General features: G+C 36.2%; 1 protein-coding gene across 26 annotated transcripts in view; it reads right to left on the reverse strand.

The window, feature by feature from the left end:
• The window catches only part of ZEB1 (zinc finger E-box binding homeobox 1), a 194213-nt gene that overhangs the window by 87973 nt on the left and 84803 nt on the right, over positions 1 to 21437 (reverse strand). The window contains exon 1 of one of the 26 annotated variants that reach the window (XM_073018868.1): positions 4156 to 4177. The exons of the other annotated variants lie outside the window; for them this stretch is intronic. The gene's annotated coding sequence lies outside the window, so the exon portion shown is untranslated. Of the gene's footprint in view, positions 1 to 4155; positions 4178 to 21437 lie in introns of those variants that run through there. 26 annotated transcript variants of the gene reach the window in all.

Genomic DNA, 21437 nt, shown 5'->3' on the forward strand with positions numbered 1-21437 from the left:
TATCCTAAATATGTATGTGCCCAACACAGGAGCACCCAGACTCATAAAGTAACTTCTTAAGAGACCTTCAAAGAGACTGTGACTCTCACAAAATCACAGTGGGAAACTTAACATTCTACTCACAATATGAGATCACTGAGACAGAAAATTAAAAAAGATATTCAGGACCTGAACTCAGCACTGGGTCAAATGGACCTGATAGATATTTACAGAACTCTCCACCCAAAAACAACAGAATGTACATTCTTTTCATTGCCACGTGGCACTTTCTCTCTAAAACTGCTCACATAATTGGATGTAAAACCCTCCTCAGCAAATGTAAAAGAACTGAAATCATAACAGTCTCTTGGACCACACTGCAATCAAATTCAAAATCAAGACTAAGAAATTCACTCACTCATACAATTACATGGAAATTGAATAACCTACTCCTGAATGACTTTTGGGTAAATAATGAAATTAAGGATGAAATCAAGAAATTCTTTAAAACTAATGGGAACAAAGAGACAATGTACCAGAATCTCTGGGATGCAGCTAAGGCAGTGTTAAGAGGGAGATTTATAGCACCAAATGCCCAGATCAAAAAGATAGAGAGATCTCAAGTTAACAACCTGACATCACAACTAAACTAGATAATCAAGAGCAAACAAATCCCAAAGCTAGCAAAAGACAAGAAATAACGAAAATCAGAGCTGAACTGAAGGAGACAGAGACAAGAAAAACCATTTAAAAGATCAACAAATCCAGGAGCTAGCTTTTTGAGAAAAATTAATAAAACAGACTGCTAGCTAGACAAATAAAGAAGACAAGACCAAAAATTCAAATAAACACAATCGGAAACAACAACAAGGGGGATATTACCACTGACCTCACAGAAATACAACCAACCATTAGAGATTCATTGCCTTTTTTGTTGTTGTTGTTTTTGAGACGGAGTCTTGCTCAGTCGCCCAGGCTGGAGTGCAGTGGTGCAATCTCCGCTCGCTGCAAGCTCTGCCTCCCGGGTTCACACCATTCTCCCGCCTCAGACTCCTGAGTAGCTGGGACTCCAGGCGCCCGCCACCATGCCTGGCTAATTTTTTTTTTTTTTTTTTTTTGTATTTTTAGTAGAGATGGGGTTTCACCGTGTTAGCCAGGATGGTCTCAATCTCCTGACCTCATGACCAACCTGCCTCGGCCTCCCAAAGTGCTGGGATTACATGCATGAGCCACCGCGCCTGGCTGAGATTCATTGCCTTTTAAATCAATCAGTTCAAGCCCTATATGTCTTAGATGGAGGAAGGGGAGGAAGAAATACAAGGGAGGTGGCAGGGAGAGAAAGAGAGAGAGATATAATATAGTTTGAGCCCTGGTATCAACCAGGGGTCACTGAAGCTATCACTTTTTATACTTTTCCGTCCTTCCCTTTTTTGGCTTATACCTGCTGAGTTGGGGTTCCAAAACAAATGATTAATTTTGAATAATTCACAAATTATGGGTAAGAATATGGCAATTGGAAGAAAGGCTTTACTTCCACCATGCCTGGTAGAATTCTTTGGTAAGTGGTGGATTTACCATTTATACCCAGGATACTGACTCTAGAGCTTGTGCCCTTTATCACAATGCTGTAGTAAATGCCAGCACTATTACACATCTTTGAAATTTAACAATGCAATTTTGTTCTGAATTACGACAAGCTTGCACACACCTATATGCATCCGGGTTTTTCTTTAAACATTATTTTGATATCTTGTAAAGAGAACCCAAGAAGTAAGAGAGACTACAATGATGCAAATGGTATTTTCCTATTCTTAATAATTTAGATAAAAAAGATAATTTAAGAAGAAATTATTTCTTTTCCTACAAACCTGTCTTCTATATTCATGGGAAGAGGTATACAACTCAAAATCTACTGCTTCAGTTATACAGAAAAACAACACCCTGAAATTGTATTTTACATATGTCTCTGATCCAGACCAATGGGAAGTACCATCCAAAGCATGACTATGGAAACAGAACTATGGATCTATGTTACATAATCCTGCCTTTTTGAGAATAGAGGCTCACCTATGAGAGGTGTTTGTTTAGGTAGAGGGTAAATCAACTCAAACTAGAGATTTCTGTTGTAGAAGGCACTATACAATCTGGCACTAGATTTTCCAGGCATCCATCCAATTACTCACAAACAGGATATGGGTGGGATTAGCTTGTGCACTAGGAACAGTTAGATCACAGGATGTGCCCAGTTGGAAAACCTAAACAACATTAGAGTTCTCTGTACTACTCTAGGGTCATAAAGTTAGACTGACTCTATAATCTGAATGTCCTATTATTCTACAGACTTCAGAGTAAGTTACTGATATAAAACTGTCCTTTAAGAAAAAAGTGTCTGAGAAGACCAAAATGAACTAGAAGTCAATGAATATCTATCTACAGGAAGCTCTCTAAACTGTCTTCTTTTCTCCAAGTATCTCTTAACTAAGAATAGCTGTCAACCTGAGTCATGGGGATGGGGTGAGGGTAGGGGGCAGAGTAATGTTTTCTCTAGTCACATACTTTGTGTTCAACTTATAGCTTGAATCTTCAGATTGGCAACAAGTGCAACATTGGCAAATCTTACAATTCCTTTGCAATTCACACGTTACAAAGCACTTTCACCAGAACATCCTTAGAACAGTATACTGTGACATTGGTAGAGTTGATATTATCATCACCTTTTAAGGAAAAGATATAGGAAGCTTAGTAAAGTTAAGCCAACTATTCAAACTCACACAGAGAGTAACTGGAAGAAAAGGATTAAAAACAGGTCTCTAGAGTTCTCTCCAAAGTACCATGGTACTCCAGAAATAAATTATTGCAGCCTTCTTTGAATATATCATCACACTTTATTTTTATAAAACCTTTGGGCTATTTCATACGTATGCATATACAACTGATACTTTCAAACAATTATACCATCCTTTCATAAACATTTGTACTCCAATTTTTTAATAAATGAGGTCAGGTCTAGAAAAATATACCCTTAAGTACCACCAAAATATAGACTGCTACACAAGAATTTCTCAGACTTGATTTTCAGGGGAAAATCAAGACAAAAATTAGATTTCAAGCCAAATAGTTTAAAAACTTTAAAATGGGTGTAATTTACATAATTCAAAATTTATGGGTGACTAATGCTACAGATCACAACTGAATAAATGGGTCCAGTGATGAATTAGTCTAGGAAGTGTTTCATGTTGAGAAATGTGGTTAATTTTGGATTTTTTATAAAGAATTTATCAGATTTATTGTAGAACATATACATAGTAATTTTTACTTTTATTTCTCTAAACTTTGTTGTCTATGAGGCCTGATTTTCTCTGCCACAGTTTTCAACTACATTCTTTTTAGAAACATTACCTGCTGGCTGGTTAGGGAAAATTGAATTGCGATTATTAAAATGCATTTTAGTAAATCTTGAGAATACTTGAGAAAACTACCAAATGACAATGCTCTGAATCCATGAGAACTAGCAGTGGAAACTCATTAAGTAATGGTTTACTCAAAATTTTAAAAATGCTTTCCTAAATTTCTTTTTATTCTCAAATGAAAAGGTTGTCTAACTCAAATTCAATTGATTCAAATTCATGGTTTTCTGGTGTTTGTATTTAAAATTAGTGAAGATTTAATGAAATACCAAATACACACCTCTTCTTTTTATGGATATATTGGCTAGCCCAAATTTCTTCAGGAGTTCTAACATTCCTCCCAGAGTAACAACTGCTGAGTGTTAACCCGCCAAATATTTTCCAATGTTCTGTAAGAGTTTTTTTTCCCATTTTATAAAAAAACTTGATTGTATTATAGGATAGCTTGAAATGGAAGGCTGATGCTCCACGTAAGGACCGTACTCTGTCTACACTGACTGTTTTGTTTATAGCCTATACTAAGGTTATTCTTATTAAGCATAAAATGTTGATTCATCAGGCTGAAAATGTAAAATAAGGCAATAAAATATCAAGATTTGGTAAACCACTTAAAAGAGAAAAACCTATGTAATATATTATACCAACAAACCACATGTCAAAACAGAAATTCTCACCTAAGGAAAATAAGGTGCATCTGAGCAGCATAAATGATCTAACACTAGTTTAGCAAACCATGAGCTGTCAAGTTCCAATAACCTATTATTCATACCTCTTTAATCACTTCCAAAGAGTTGATTATAAATAGCCTCATACATTTTTAAATAAGGTCTTTCTGAAATGAAACAAAGAAGGTAGTAAATATTTTTGTACATAAGGGACTCAAATCCTAATGTAAAACAGAACTGTGTATTACTCAAATATTCAATATAAAGAAAAGTAACAAAACCTTTTCTTAACTATGTCAAGTATGCACTATATGTAGATTCAATGGAATAGCTAAATTGCAGCACCTTTAAATATAGCAGCTTAAATAAAATATCACCCCCAGTAAGTTTCACTCATATTACTAAGCCTTTGGGCATTATTCATGATATAGTAAAATATAATAATCAATTTGTTGATCTAGCTGGAACAATGTTATGCAAAGTCATGATGAAGCAAACTATCACAAGAACAGAAAACCAAACACTGCATGTTCTCACTCATAGGTGGGAACTGAACAATGAGATCACTTAGACTCGGGAAGGGGAACATCACACACCGGGGCCTATCATGGGGAGGGGGAGGGGGGAGGGATTGCATTGCGAGTTATACCTGATGTAAATGACGAGTTGATGGGTGCTGACGAGTTGATGGGTGCAGCACACCAACATGGCACAAGTATACATATGTAACAAACCTGCACGTTATGCAGATGTACCCTAGAATTTAAAGTATAATAATAATAATAATAATAATAATAATTAAATAAATAAATAAATACATTTTAACCTGGGGGAAAAAAAAAATTTATAGTCTGATGGCGGCATTGGTTTGCAGTAACTCCACAAAGCTGATAGTATAAAGGCATTTCTTCAAAGTGAATTTACATAAACACATATTAGAGAAAATGTAAAATGTTGTAATGAAAAGGAAGAACATTTTTCAAAACAATTAAATTAAAATTGAGTATAATGGGGTAAAGTACTGTTTAGTAGGCAAGGGTCAAAAACAAGCTGAAATCAACCAGACAAAAGAAAAACAACAACAACAACAAAAACAAAAAGCAAATATTTGGCTTTGTATGAAGTGTACTTTCTAAAAATTGATTATTACAGAATCTCTAAGAAACATATAAACTATCCTTATTATTCCGGAGTTGTTTTTTACCATTACAGCATCTTAATGATTATCTGTTGAAATTAGAGTAGCATACTCCTAAAATTTCTCTTTTAAGAACTCGGCCTGAAGAACAACTGATACCAAGTAACTACAATTACAGTTGCTTTTAACTGACTATTTAAAAATTTCTAATGAAGGTTTCAAACTAAAAATCCTGAAGTTTTCTGGATAAACAAACTTCTTATAAGGCCAACTTTCTTCATTTTTTCCTACAACTGTCTGCTTATAGATAACTCAAGAGATAATACATTTGGGAAGAGGTAAATTAGAGGTTTTGACTAATTGCTTAAACACTGATCCTCATGCATTTACATTATATAGTAACAAAACCTTTTGGGAGTATACCTATTGCATAAACCTTTGTTACTGGAATAATCTGAAAATAGGAAAGAAGTTGGACACATGGATAGTATTAATAAGTTTCACAATCTTTTAAAAAATTATATGCAAGTCCCAATTTCTACTTAATCATTTCCTTCACCTGGATGTAGAAGTGTTTACTTAAAAACATTATTTACTGCACATAAAAAATTAGTCACCTCTGTTCTGTTTTCCATAAGACATACTTTTTAAACAAAAGTTTTTAGTTAATTGTGATAAATTAAATATCTTCTGACAAGGTGAGTATAATAGAAAATGGCTGACCATAGACAAAACCACGACACTAATTTCTGCCCACATTCCAGAAGAGCTGCATGAAGATCCTTGGGGGTAGAAACTGATTTATTAATTTTCTTAACTATATAGTGCCTGACATATGACAAAAGCTCAATACATGTTTTGAGTAAATCAATCACTGCACCAACTCAAATCACAGTATTTCCCCCCTCCCCGCTGATTTCAGGTGACTGCCTCTGATCCCCTTAGACACAAAACATTGACCCTGATTAAACCTGTGTTTGCTTTGATCCATAGATACACATTTGAACTACTGGCCATCCTTTCTGGAGGGGGTTTTGTTACTCTGGCCTACAGTTCTTTATCCTTCCCCCCCCCCCCACCCCACCCCCACTGACCAGCATGTATTAAAATCAGAAGACTTCTGAAATGTATGCACTGTTATCCATATCAAGCACTTCTAATTTTACACTCCTATGCCACAGTCATCAATATTTTATTGGATGAATTATCACATGAAAAAGTACACACACACACACACACACACACACACACACCATGGAATACTATGCAGCCATAAAAAAGAATGAAATCACGTCCTTTGCAGCAGCATGAATGCAGCTGGAGTCCGTTATCCTAAGCAAATTAACACTGGCACAGAAAACCAAATACATGTTCTAAGCATTGAACACACACAGATATAAAGACTGGAACAACAGACACTGGGGACAACCAAAGGGGGAACAAAAGAGAAGGAGTAAGGGCTGGAAAGGTACCTATTGGGTACTATGCTCAGTATTTGGGTGACAGGATCTTCTGTACCCCAAACCTTAGCATCACACAATATATCCACATAGCAAACCTACACATGTACCCCCGACTCTAAAATGAAAGCTGAAATTATAAAATTATTAAAAAGGAAATACAGATTTTTTGAAAAGTACATTTCTGATATGAAAGCTATGTTCTTCCAAGGCCATACATCTAATGATGCTACTGCACCATCTTTAATGCTGCTTTTCAACAGTAAAACCAGGCAAGGGTCTTCGGGAGAGATGATAATCTGAAGACTCTGTCTCTAACTTAGTTCTCTTTTAAGAATGAATATAAAATTATCCTTAGGGCCAATATTCTACAACCTTAAACATGTACTGTACATTTCACAATATGAAGATTCCTGAACATTTTCTTTGGTCCACACGTCAAAACTAAGGTAACTGAGATGATAATTCCCACTTTCTATTTCATAGCTTCAGAACTTCATTCACATGTGAAGAACTATAATTAAGATCCTCTGCTACTACCACACCCTATGCCAAGCACTTTGCTTTTCCCATACTCTCTGGAGTGACTTACAGGGCTTCAAGACAAGAAGGCTTTGCCCTATTCAAAACATCTGTTCGAAAGATTGGTCTTCTGACTTTAATACATGCTGGTCAGTGGGGGAGGGGGGGGGAAGGATAAAGAACTGTAGGCCAGAGTAACAAAACCCCCTCCAGAAAGGATGGCCAGTAGTTCAAATGTGTATCTATGGATCAAAGCAAACACAGGTTTAATCAGGGTCAATGTTTGTGTCTAAGGGGATCAGAGGCAGTCACCTGAAATCAGCGGGGAGGGGGGAAATACTGTGATTTGAGTTGGTGCAGTGATTGATTTACTCAAAACATGTATTGAGCTTTTGTCATATGTCAGGCACTATATAGTTAAGAAAATTAATAAATCAGTTTCTATCCCCAAGGATCTCACTAGTAGGGTAGACAGACATGTAAGTAAATTATAATACAATATGGTAGTTTTAATTGACAGAAACAACTTCAATCCAGGTAGAGAACAAAGAGAGAAAAGGATTGACTTTCTCAAGGATGGACACTGGAGATAGGTTTCTAGAAATGGAAAGGCTTTAGCAGGGAGACAATGTCTAAGCTTTTTTTTTTTTCTCCTAAGCTGGGTTTTAACGGGTAAACCAATCAGATAAAAAGAGAGATGAAGGTCATCTTAGAAAGAGAAAAGATAACTGCTCCCTCCATGCAAATTCCACCAAGCTATCCTTAAATTAGCAGCAGAAGCCTGACAGCCTTAAGTTTGCAAGATATCAAATTTTGCTAGATAGCAGATGGTTGAATTCAGGTGAAGGCTACATCTAAATTGTAAGAATGTATTTATTTAATCAATACAACTTGAAACCATTGGTAGATTAATACCACATGGTTGTCCCAACTCATGCATGTGTAGCCCCTCTCATAAGTCACAACCCACACCCATACTCTTTCGAGGTACCCTGGCATAAAAGGACAATACTCCTCCATGCCATGGAGGGTGCATCTGCTAGAACCCATTGACACAATTGCCTATCCCCCATCTGGTAAGGTTCTCCCAACCATCCATGCAGCTTTCCCTACCTGGAGTGGCTGGAGCTAAAACCAGTCATTCTCCCCTAGGCTTCTCCCTAAATTGGTACAAGGTTGGCAAGAAATAGGATTTTGTTTTATCATCTGATGAGTTTATGTTCTTCAGCAAATGACTGGAGGAAAAAGTGCCTGCTCTTAGCTTTATTTTTAGAACAAGAAAATTGGTCCCCAGCCAATGAAAAATAAGAGGTACAGAGTCAAGAAACAGGCGGGACTGTTGATGAGATGTTTTGAGAAATCTCACTATCTATGGAATGAAGGAAGAGAAAGAACAGTGAAGAAGTCATCAAAGATATGATGAGACTGTGACAAGCATGACTTGTTGGAAACTAAAAGATGTGAGTTTTTTACAAAAAGGCAAGTGAGGTAGCCAGAATTCTAAGATGACGGACCTCCAATGACCCATGGTCTTCTATCATCCCCTTCCCTTGAGTACAGGCAGGATCTGAGAATATGATGGAATATTACTACTGTGATTATGTTATCTGGCAAATGTGAAGTGATTCTGCATATGTAATTAAGGTACTCAATCAGCTGATTTTGTGTTTACCAAAGGAGATTATCCTGGGCAAGCCTGATTTAATCAGGTGAACCCTTAAAAGAGGATTTAGGCCTTCCCTGAATTCAGAAAGGCAAAGCAGTATACTCTCTCTATTCTGCCACTTTTGAAAAAGTGAAGAGTCATATTGTGAACTGCCTGTGGAGAGAAGCAGCCTTCCTACAAAAGGAAGGGAATGAATTCTGTCAAGAACTTGAATGAGCTTGGAAGAGGACCCTGAGCTAGATATGAGAATGTAGCCTGGCTGGTACCTTGACTGCTGACTTAAGCAGAAGAGCCAGCTAAGCAGTACCTGGACTCCTGACCCATGGAAACACAAGATAATAAATACGTGTTGTTTAAATCACTAAATTTATTGTCATTTGTTACGCAGCAATAGAAGGTTAATCCATTAAGGAAGGTCCCAGCTTTTCTAAGAGTAAAGAAGAATCGGGATTTAATTTTTAGGTTGTCAGGTCCTGGCACATGTGTTATAGGACTTAAAAGTGGCTGTATTTTCAGCAAAGGTCATCGAAGTAGAAATTTAGTAGTATACATTAGAACAAAGAGGAGGTAGGAGAAAATGTAATTAAATTATTAAGAGATCTCATCTTCATCTAGGATATTCCAGATACTGAGGCTGGGACAACAGACAGGCTAATTCCAGACATATTACTTCGGAGGCATGAGGCCAACATACAGCCTGCTCTACTCAGCTCTGGTTACCCAGACTACAAGCCACTTGATGGCAGATATCATGCCTAACTTATTCATCCAGTCTGTATCCTCAGCTCTCAGCCAGTACCTGGCACAGTTTACGCACTTCTTGAATGAATAATAAATGCCTTGTTTTCACCCTGGGCAAGATGGAGCAGCAGTTCAAAATATCTAAAGTTTTATGAGGAAAAATTAGTAGAATCAGTAACACTTCATGATTCCTCAAAAATATCCAACTTAACTCATGGTTAAAGTACAAATAATTTGAGATGTTACAACAGAGGCAGTGATCTAGTCATCATTAAGCTAACTACAAAATGGCGAATGAGTGCCCACTATGTGGCAGATGTGAGAATACGATTCCTGCAACCGATGTCTCTGTACTCACTCATTCTAGCTGTTCTCTTAGCCATTTGCCACACATTAGCCATAGTAATTAATATTTTAGTAAAACAAACCATCTTATATCATTCCACTATTCAAAACCTTTTAATGATTTTTTTCATTACACTGAGGATAAAATCCAAATCCTTAACTTGGCTGTCCATAATCTGGGTTCTACCTCCCTCTCCAGCTTTACTGCTGCCATGAACCTTATTCCCCCAGGGCATTTATGCATGTTAAAGCCCCTGCCTACAGCACTGTCTACCACCAGCTCATTGTTCAGATCTCCACTTAAGTTTATATCTAAATGTCATTTCTTTTTTTTTTTTTTTTTTTTTTTTGAGGCGGAGTGTAGCTCTGTCGCCCAGGCTGGAGTGCAGTGGCCGGATCTCAGCTCACTGCAAGCTCCGCCTCCCGGGTTCACGCCATTCTCCGGCCTCAGCCTCCCGAGTAGCTGGGACTACAGGCGCCCGCCTCCTCGCCCGGCTAGTTTTTTGTATTTTTTAGTAGAAACGGGGTTTCACCGTGTTAACCAGGATGGTCTCGATCTCTTGACCTCGTGATCCGCCCGTCTCGGCCTCCCAAAGTGCTGGGATTACAGGCTTGAGCCACCGCGCCCGGCCCTAAATGTCATTTCTTTACAGATCTCTCAATGTAAGTGACCTCTTCTGTACAGCACTTATCACATAGCTTGAAGTTACCGGATTACTTTTTAATATCCATCTCTGGCATTATACTGGAAACTCCATGAGGTCACGGATTATGTCTATTTTGCTCAGAGAAACATTACCAGTACTAAGAATACAGGTTGAGTATACCTTATCCAAAATCTTTGAGAGAAGTGGTGTTTGGATATCAGATTTTTTTTTGTAATAATGTGTACATTATACTTACTGGTTCAGCATCCCTAGTCTGAAAATCTGAAATCTAAAAATGTTCCACTGAGCATTTCCTTTGAGCATCATATTGGCATTCAAAAAGTTTCAGATTTTGGAGCATTTCAGAATTGGGACGCTCAACTTGTATACACATTTTTGTTGAACAGATAAAAGTAAAGGCCTAGGAGACTACTCAATAACAAAGGATGAAACCTATTGCTACCACCAGTCAGAACACAGAGTCCCAGTTAGTAACATGATGTGACTCTAGAACACAACTCCTAACCTCAGTAGGGTACAGAGAGAGGCAAGCAATCAAGGAAACTAACACCTCTACCACCCCATCAAAACACACAACAAAATAAACCTTAACATCAAAACCAAAGTAGTTCTGTTTTTATTATTTTTTAAATATTGAGCTACAAGTTAAAATTTAAGAATTCTTAAGAATTCTACTGCTAAGAAAATACAGGTTTTAAAAACCACTGATTTAAAATCCTTTATGACCTGGCTCCTGCCTTCTTCGGCAGCTCAATGGCCCTGCCTATATCCCTCCATCCACTCTGTCCAACCGAATCTACATTCTGGCCTTGGACAATGACTTCTTCCAACTCACCTTAGATTTTTCTTTTTTTGTCACTGGACATTTGTTCATGTTCCCCTCACAGGAATCCTCCTGCTCTTGTCTGCTGCTTGCCTCTGTTTAGCCATGCCTTCCTCTCAGAGGTGGCACCAGCATCCCTACATGGGAAGGTTTAGGGTGACACTCCTGAGGGAGTGCATGCTGGATATTTGACTTTCAGGTGTATTCCCATAGCAAACACACACTGTTACTTTGTTTCATTTGGTGTAATTTAGGAGACTGAAGAAGATTATCCGGCACTAAAATTTCCTAATTCCCTCCTTGGTGCCGAGGTTGCTTCTACTAAAAAAGTTTGCTTGACACACCTATCCTAGAAGAGACTAGGTACCCTATACGCCTGTATTTACCTGTATTCAAGAACTTATACTATATTAGGGTTGTCTGTCAACCTATCTTTCCCACTAGACAATAAGCAGGCTGAGAGAACAGACGGTCTTTTCATGATTGTAGTCCAGAAATCCAGCAAAATGCCTGGAACATAGTAGATGTTCAATATTTTTTTGACTGAGTCAAGCACTTTATGAAACCCTATTATGTTCAAAGTACCATATTAGGTGTTCAGAATGAGGAACAGAGAGCCTGGTTAAAAACATGAAACGCAAAATATTTAAAATAGCTTAAAATAAACAAAATATCAGCAAATATGGAAGACAGTAAATATTAGAAACTTCTATTAACCAGCATTCCTACAAATCTAAATTTCTAAGGAGAATACCTTATATATCACCAAAGAAGCACTAAATACATTATAATATATTTTTCTTATGGTATGAATTTTTACTGAATAAAGAGTACTTAATGTTGTTAAGAGAGTATGTGATAAGCCACTCATTAACCAGAATACTCAATTTCCTCTAGATACTCTCAGGATCCAGAACAAAAAGAATGATCCGGATCAGATGACTACATCAACCTTAACCTCACATCTCACAGGGCAGTTTTAGTTGTGATTTTTAAAATTTCAGAGGAGGAGGAGGAGTACATCCTTGAAGAGGAAAGATGATGCACTAGGACAAGAAGTGGGAACAGACACCATGCTAAGAATGTTACCATGAGGAGACCGGCATGAAAGAACAAGAATAAGTGAGATTTGGAGAACTCTAAATGTTTAGGCTGAGTTTAGTTTAGATTTGATAACCAACTGGGGACTATAAGTCCTAGCCTGGGGATGGAAAATATATAAATATTGTTTAAATAAATTGTTGGCACATTGTAGGTCCTCAAAGGTCTGCTAAATAAATAAGTTCATGACTAAATGTATTTGAAGAGTGAAAGACTGAGGCATGGTTCTCAGCATGGATGCTGATGTGGTAAACCAGGTATAAAAAGATGAGAGCCAGGCACTACGGTAGCAGCTGTAGAACTGGACAATAATGGTGTTGTAAGTATTCTAACAGCTCAAGTTTTTGCACTGAAGCTCATTTCATTAATCAGAGTAATGCTACCAATAAAAACTTTGGGGGCTTTATGGTATAATCAAGAAGATGTTTGATGAAAGCATTTAAGTTTTTAAATATGTGCCCATGTTGTTGAGTTATTGGATTAAATACAAAATGTGCAACTGAATTTATTCCTTCTATGCACTTCTAGTTTTCTCTCTGGTGCTATAAAACAAGACTTAGGTATACTGTATTATCTTTATAAGGCATTTTGATATCTTTAGTCTAATGGCATATTTTAAAATTCGCTTCAATATCTAATAGGAAAAATGACTAAAGAGGTGAGGATTCACATTCCACATTTTACACAAAAACCTACATAATAGTCTTGCATCACACTGATTAAAATGGAAGACCAGAAATTGTCTTCCATTTTAATCATTTAGTTCAAGACCATTATGTAGGTAATTGTGACCTTATGACAAGACTGGAAAATATACATCAGCACATCATCATCTGAGGGTAAGAAACAAATTAGTATTTTATTCCGCTTTGCATTAAAGTAGTAAGCCATAAAAAATGAAAATGCTTAACATTTAATTATATCAATTTTAGCTTAGAAGTCTACAGCACACAAAAAAATTAGGAACTCGCTTATAAATACATTTAGAACTAAATTGTCTTTCCTAAAATATGAAGTATTAAATCATAATCAAGAACACCAAAAATAGTCACAATAGTCTTTGTAACTATATGTTAGTATTAAACAATACTTCATATTTGAAATCTGAAAAAGAATCACTTCTTAGATAATCACACTTCTACACAGGGCATAACTGTAACTTTGAAAATAATTTCAAATGTTTCAACCATTTTTATACTAGGAAAGATAAGAAGACTAATAAGACACTAGTATTTACATCTAAGATTATTACAAATAATTCCAGTCTCAACCGTTAGATATCCCATGTTCTAATGCTCTCTTAAATTTTTGGACGTCAACCTGCACAGCTTTTAAAACACTGGAGAAATTCTGAGTAACTTTTTTGTTATCGTTTACAATGAAAGAGAAATCAACCATTTTTGCCAAGAATCAACTAGAAAGTATTATGAAACAAAATAACCAATCAATATAAGTGTTTCTAGATTACCCTTTAGAAGGCAAAAAAGACAAATATCCCAAATACAGATTTTTGCTTTCGAATGAAATTTTTCCTTTATATATATTTAGAACAGTCCTTTCAAACTGTATTTATAAAACTGATAAAGGTATGTTAAAGCAGGGCAAATGGTAAAAGTCTATGTATGCCAGAAATCAATTACATAACTGAAAAAATCTGATAATTTAAACAAGTCCAACAAGATGTTATTTTTTAAATTATAATTTTTAGAAGTATAATCTTTTACTTGAGAAAAATTAGAAAACGAAAATGGTCGAAAAGACTTTAAAATATATGTGATCCCATCACCCACAGACAACGGCTTCTCCCAAAACCTTACCACCACACACACAGGATCGAAAGAGATATTTTTCTATACTAGTGATTAGTAGTAGTAGTAGCAATAGTTGTAGCAGCATCAACAGCAGCAGCTAGAATTCTTAGGCAATCATCCTTGCTTAATGTATAAAGGGGCTATATCTTTCACCAGCACTGTACTGTCTTTGCACAAAAATCCTGTTCTTTCTCTGTTGAACAGTTAATTCTATTGAAAACACAGACTTTGTATTTCAAAGGGAAACTTTAAAGGCATGGCATTCTACCATCAGCAGTGCCTAGCAGATCAAAGTTCTTTGTAACGTAAGGAAGATGGAGGTGGGCAAAGTGGATTGTAAAATGATTTTGAACAAGAAACAATTTACAACTGATAAAACTGGACTGAATGAAGTCGATGATTCCTCGTTCTCAATAAGCTTCTGTGAATGAGTCTGATCCCTTCATGTTAAGTTTTAGTTTCAATCTCTAATCAATGATTAAGTTTTACAAAGTATGAACAATGCTTTTATCATTCTTTGAGATTTGTGTGTTCTATTTAATATCAAAAATATGGTTTATAATGCTATTTATAACCAAGTGAGGACTGAATTTTACCTTGCTGAGGGAATCTGCAAAATAGAAAGAAGACAGTTATGACAGGTAAAGGGTTTAGCAGAAATATCATGAAGTGTCCACTATGATGCTACATAGAACAGGATATCATGATCAGACATTCTGTAATGAGTAATCATAGGTAGAAATGTGAAAATATCAACTCACAACCTCTAAAATCACTGAGTCATTAACGCAGATACAGAATTAGAGATTTCGCCTTAGTTGAGAAGTAAATTTCATAACTAAAATTAGAACTACAACCAGCTGCATGTAGTAGCCCCTCTAATTTTCAAACTTATTTTTAAGTATTTATGTTTTTATAGGAGCTACATAGGATAGGTATGCATTTGTTATGCTCCAATTAACCTTTTAACAAAACAACTGAGAGAAAACACCTGACAATCTCATGAGGACAAATTTATAAAACTGTAATCCAGTGTATACATACAAACCAAAAATTTCGGCAAACACCACGATGCATTTAATTTTTTTCATTAAATTACATTTTTAGTAAAGTTATTATTACCAGTTGAGAAGAGAGAAAAAACAAGTAACACGCACAATTAAAGCTCAACTATTATGTGCCATGCACTATGTTTAGTGCTTTTACATATTAACTCATTGAATTCTGAAAATGGCAATAATGTTTTATTAACTCCATGTTATATATGAAAAAACTAAGGTCAGAGAGATTAAGCAACTTGCAAAAGATTGTACCTAGGATTAAAAAGGGTAAAAGGATATGATAAGTCAAAAATGATTCTGAATTTGCTAGTGCTTGGATGTGCCAGCAAGGAGGAGAAGGCAATCTGGAAGGGGCGGTATTTGCAGGGCTCATAGAAAGAGAGGGGCTTGTGGCCATGGACAAGCTTAATGCAAGAGCAGGCGACCAACAAAGTTGTTTATGGTCAGTTAGAAACACAGATTGGCAGAAAGACCAATAAATTTTACCTTTTTGTTTAAGAATATCAAGTTAGTAGATAAGAAATTATACAAATGTTCAGCCTGTCAACGAAATTAAATTGTACTAAATCTCAGTCTTAAAGACACAGACTGTATCTATAGTCTTAATAATCAACATTTTTTATGAGTAGTCTTATTCAGAGATCATACTTTTCTCTTTCAAAATTTTTGCCCTGAAGGAAAACCACTAAATGCCTCTTGGTGGACTCTGCTATCAGTGAGCTCACCAGCCTGTATCAGCTTAATTCTTATCTTTCGTATGTGTTTGTCCCATTCCTTTTTCTTTTGACAAATCTGTTCAGTTCCTTTGTCCAACAGGTTGTGCTTTCTATTTCTACACCACTACCAGTCTATGACCCAGTGTTTCTCTTCCTATCTGCAATGACACACTCCCTTCCTTTTTCACTGAAGCTTGTCAAAAGCAATTTCTCCCATCATCTACACAATACCTAAAATTCCACCTCCTGTGAAAAGTTTCCCTAAGCTAAAGAAAAAAATGTATTTTCTGCTAGACTATTCTGGCAGATAGAAGGGCTTAGTACCTAAGAAGCCCAAAATGCACTTACCACTTTATCAGTATAATCCTTGATTTATGCTACTTGTTTAGTTGCTTGCAGATCCTTCTATATGTCTACACTAATGTTGTATGTTTTAGGCATCTGGTGAACAGATATCTACTTAACTTCATTTTTACAGTTAATACCTTGCAACAATGTCATGCAAATGAGGTGCAGACCTAATGCTTCTAATGCTGATTTTCCATATAACCTAAGTATATAATCAATCTTGTGATTTTGGATTAAGATAAATGAAAATCATTTTGTCCATAGATTCTATGGCATTTAAAAATTTCTAAATATATGAGTCTTTAAAAATTGTCTGTTTGCCAGACAAGCAATTGCAGGGTAAGTCAGCTGGCTTTAAATAGGGCCTCTCTCACTTAGTTATATTTCCAGGATGCAGGAGAGTTTTACCACTTTCGCTAGACGAAGAGCAATACTCCCCACTTAAATCTTCAGCCAGATGCTTTCTGGTATCTGTTGGTATTCTTTACACATCCAGGAGAAACTTTCTGAAAAGCTTATTACACTTTGGACTGAAACCAAGGAAATAAAAAACTAAGCCAATGAGTTCATAGAATTGGCTGTTCTTATAACAGTCTTATAAGACTGCTTACAAGCAGTCTTAAAGAGGTGTATTTTACCAATTTTGAAACAAATTCTACAAGTGACATCATAATTTAAAAATTAGTATGCATGTCTTCTTTTGAGAAATGTCTGTTCATATCCTTTGCCCACTGTTTAATGGGGTAGTTTTTTTCTTGTAAATTTGTTTGAGTTCTTTGTAGGTTCTGGATATTAGCCCTTTGTCAGATGAGTAGATTGCAAAAATTTTCTCCCATTCTGTAGGTTGCCTGTTCACTCTGATGGTAGTTTCTTTTGCTGTGCAGAAGCTCTTTAGTTTAATGAGATCCCATTTGTCAATTTTGGCTTTTGCTGCCATTGCTTTTGGTGTTTTAGACATGAAGTATTTGCCCATGCCTATGTCCTGAATGGTACTACCTAGGTTTTCCTCTAGGGTTTTTATGGTATTAGGTCTAACATTTAAGTCTCTAATCCATCTTGAATTAATTTTCATATGGCACATATACACCATGGAATACTATGCAGCCATAAAAAAGGATGAGTTTATGTCCTTTGTAGGGACATGGATGCAGCTGGAAACCATCATTCTTAGCAAACTATCACAAGAACAGAAAACCAAACACCGCATGTTCTCACTCATAGGTGGGAACTGAACAATGAGATCACTTGGACTCGGGAAGGGGAACATCACACACCGGGGCCTATCATGGGGAGGGGGGAGGGGGGAGGGATTGCATTGGGAGTTATACCTGATGTAAATGACGAGTTGATGGGTGCTGACGAGTTGATGGGTGCAGCACAGCAACATGGCACAAGTATACATATGTAACAAACCTGCACGTTATGCACATGTACCCTAGAACTTAAAGTATAATAATAATAAAAAAAAAGAGAGGAGAAAAAAAAATAAAAATAAAAATTAGTATTCTCTTATCTAGTTTTTAAAAGTTCTCTATTATATGTGTAAAAAAGAGAGGAAAACAGACATTTTGTAAAAGTGGGACATACTTTCACTAAATCTGCAAAGAAATAAGGAATGTTGTAAATATTTCTCCCTATCCTTTTTACAATTGCGCTCCTGAAAAAATGTTTTAGTCTATATCGGGTGGTGTAAACATAATGAATTCTGGTTGAGATTGTGAAATGGAATTACAAATTTTCAAAAAATAATCTTATACCAACACATTCAAGTTTGCAAGAATGCTTATGAACTTAAGCAATTCCCTACCCAACCCCAGTTATTCCACAGTTTATTAGAATAAAAGGTAACTCTCACATGAAATGATGTAAAAAATTTGGTTTTAGTTGGATTGTGGAGTAAATAAAATAAGCAAAACTTTAGCAAGAAAGAGACCTAGAAAAAGAGCCTAGGTTAGGGTATCAATTTTAGTTCTTTCCTGCTTTCTCTTGCGGGCATTTAGTGCTAAAAATTTTTCTCCTAACACTGCTTTAGCTGTGTCCCAGAGATTCTGCTACGGTGTGTCTTTGTTTTCACTGGTTTCAAAAAACTTATTTATTTCTGCTTAATTTAATTATATACCCAGTAGTCATTCAGGAGCAGATTGTTCAGTTTCCATGCAGTTGTGAGGTTTTGAGTGAGTTTCTTAATCTTGAGTTCTAATTTGATTGCACTGTGGTCTGAGAGACTGTTATAACTTCCATTCTTTTGCATTTGCAGAGGAGTGTTTTACTTCCAATTACGTGGTTGATTTTAGAATAAGTGCATCACAATTAAAACAACTAGAGAAGCAAGAGCAAACAAATTCAAAAGCTGGCAGAAGACAAGAAAGAACTAAGATCACAGCAGAACTGAAAAAGATAGAGACATGAAAAACCTTTTAAAATATCAATGAATCTAGGAGCTGGTTTTTTGAAAAGATTAACAAAATACATAGACCACTAGCCAGACTAATAGAGAAGAATCGAAAAGACACAATAAAAAACGATAAAGGGGATATCACCACTGATCCCACAGCAATACAAACTACCGTCAGAAAAAACTATACACACCTCTATGCAAATAAACTAGAAAATCTAGAAAAAAATGAATAAATTCCTGGACACATATACCCTCCCAAGACTAAACCAGGAAGATGTCAAATCCCTGAATAGACCAATAACAAGTTCTAAAACTGAGGCAGTAATTAATAGCCTACCAACCAATAAAAGCCCAGGACCAGACAGATTTACAGCTGAATTCCATCAGAGGTACAAAAAGGAGCTGCTGCCATTCCTTCTGAAACTATCTCAAACAACAGAAAAAGAGGGACTCCTCCATAACTCATTTTATGAGGCCAGCATCATCCTGATACCAAAACCTGGCAGATACACAACAGAAAAAGAGAATTTCAGGCCAATATCCCTGATGAACATTGAGGCAAAAATCCTCAATAAAATACTGGCAAACTGAATCCAGCAGCACATCAAAAAGCTTATCCACCACTATTAGGTCGACTTCATACCTGGATGCAAGGCTGGTTCAACATATGCAAATCAATCAACATAATACATCACATAAACAGAATCAATGACAAAAATGACATGATTATCTCAACAGATGCGGAAAAGGCCTTCGATAAAATTCAACACTCCTTTATGTCAAAAACTCTCCACAAACTAGGTATTGATGGAACGCATCTCAAAATAATAAGAGTCATTTATGACAAACCCACAGCCAATATCATGCTGAATGGGCAAAAAATAGAAGCATTCCCTTTGAAAACTGGCACAAGACAAGGATACCCTCTCTCACCACTCCTATTCAACATAGTATTGGAAGTCTGGCTTGGGCAATCAGGCAAGAGAAAGAAATAAAAGGTATTCAAATAGGAACAGAGGAAGTCAAATTGTCTCTGTTTGCAGATAACATGATTGCATATTTAGAAAACCTCATCATCTCAGCCCCAAATCTCCTTAAGCTGATGATCAACTTCAGCAAAGTCTCAGGATACAAAATCAAAGTGCAAAAATCACCAGCATTCCTATACACTAATAATAGACAGCCAAATCATGAATGAACTCCCATTCACAATTGCTATGAAGAGAATAAAGTACCTAGGAATACAACCTACAAGGAATGTGAAGGACCTCTTCAAGGAGAACTACAAACCACTGCTCAAGGAAATAACAGAGGACACAAACAAATGGAAAAACATTCCATGCTCATGGATAGGAAGAATCAATATCATGAAAATGGCCATACTGCCCAAAGTAATTTACAGATTCAACGTTATCCCCATCAAGCTACCATTGACTTTCTTCACAGAATTAGAAAAAACTACTTTAAATTTCACATGGAACCAAAAAAGAGCCCATATAGCCAAGACAATCCTAAGCAAAAAGAACAAAGCTGAAGGCATCACACTACCTGACTTCAAACTATACTACAAGATTACAGTAACCAAAACAGCATGGTACTGGCATTAAAATAGATATATAGACCAATGGAACAGAACAGAGGCCTTAGAAATAACACTACACATCTACAGCCATCTGATCTTCGACAAACCCGACAAAGACAAGCAATGGGGAAAGGATTCCCTATTTAATAAATGGCTTTGGGAAAACTGGCTAGCCATAGGCAGAAAGCTGAAACTGGACCCCTTTCTTACACCTCATACAAAAATTAACTCAAGATAGGTTAAACACTTAAACATAAGACCTAAAACCATAAAAAACTCTAGAAGAAAAACTAGGCAATACCATTCAGGACATAGACATAAGCAAAGACTTCATGAACAAAACACCAAAAGCAATGGCAACAAAAGCCAAAATTGACAAATGAATCTAATTAAACTAAAGAGCTTCTGCACAGCAAAACACACTATCATCAGAATGAACAGGCAACCTAGAGAATGAGAGAAAATTTTTGCAATCTATCCATCTGACAATAGGCTAATATCCAGAATCTACAAAGAATTTAAACAAATTTACAAGAAAAAAAAAAACCCCATCAAAAAGTGGGCAAAGGATATGAACAGCTACTTCTCAAAAGAAGACATTTATGCAGCCTACAAACATAAGAAAAAAAAACCTCATCATCACTGGTCATTGGAGAAATGCAAATCAAAGCCACAATGAGGTATCATCTGATGCTAGTTAGAATGGCAATCATTAAAAAGTCAGGAAACAACAGATGCTAGAGAGGATGTACAGAACTAGGAATGCTTTTACACTGTTGGTGGGAGTGTAAATTAGTTCAACCATTGTGGAAGACAGTGTGGCAATTCCTCAAGGATCTAGAACTAGAAATACCATTTGACCCAGCAATCCCATTATTGAGTATATACCCAAAGGATTATAAATCATTCTACTATAAAGACACATGCACATGTATGTTTACTGCAGCACTGTTCACAATAGCAAAAACTTAGAACCAACCCAAATGTTCATCAATGATAGACTGGA

This window comes from Chlorocebus sabaeus, chromosome 9, assembly GCF_047675955.1.
Source record: "Chlorocebus sabaeus isolate Y175 chromosome 9, mChlSab1.0.hap1, whole genome shotgun sequence".
NCBI lineage: Eukaryota > Metazoa > Chordata > Mammalia > Primates > Cercopithecidae > Chlorocebus > Chlorocebus sabaeus.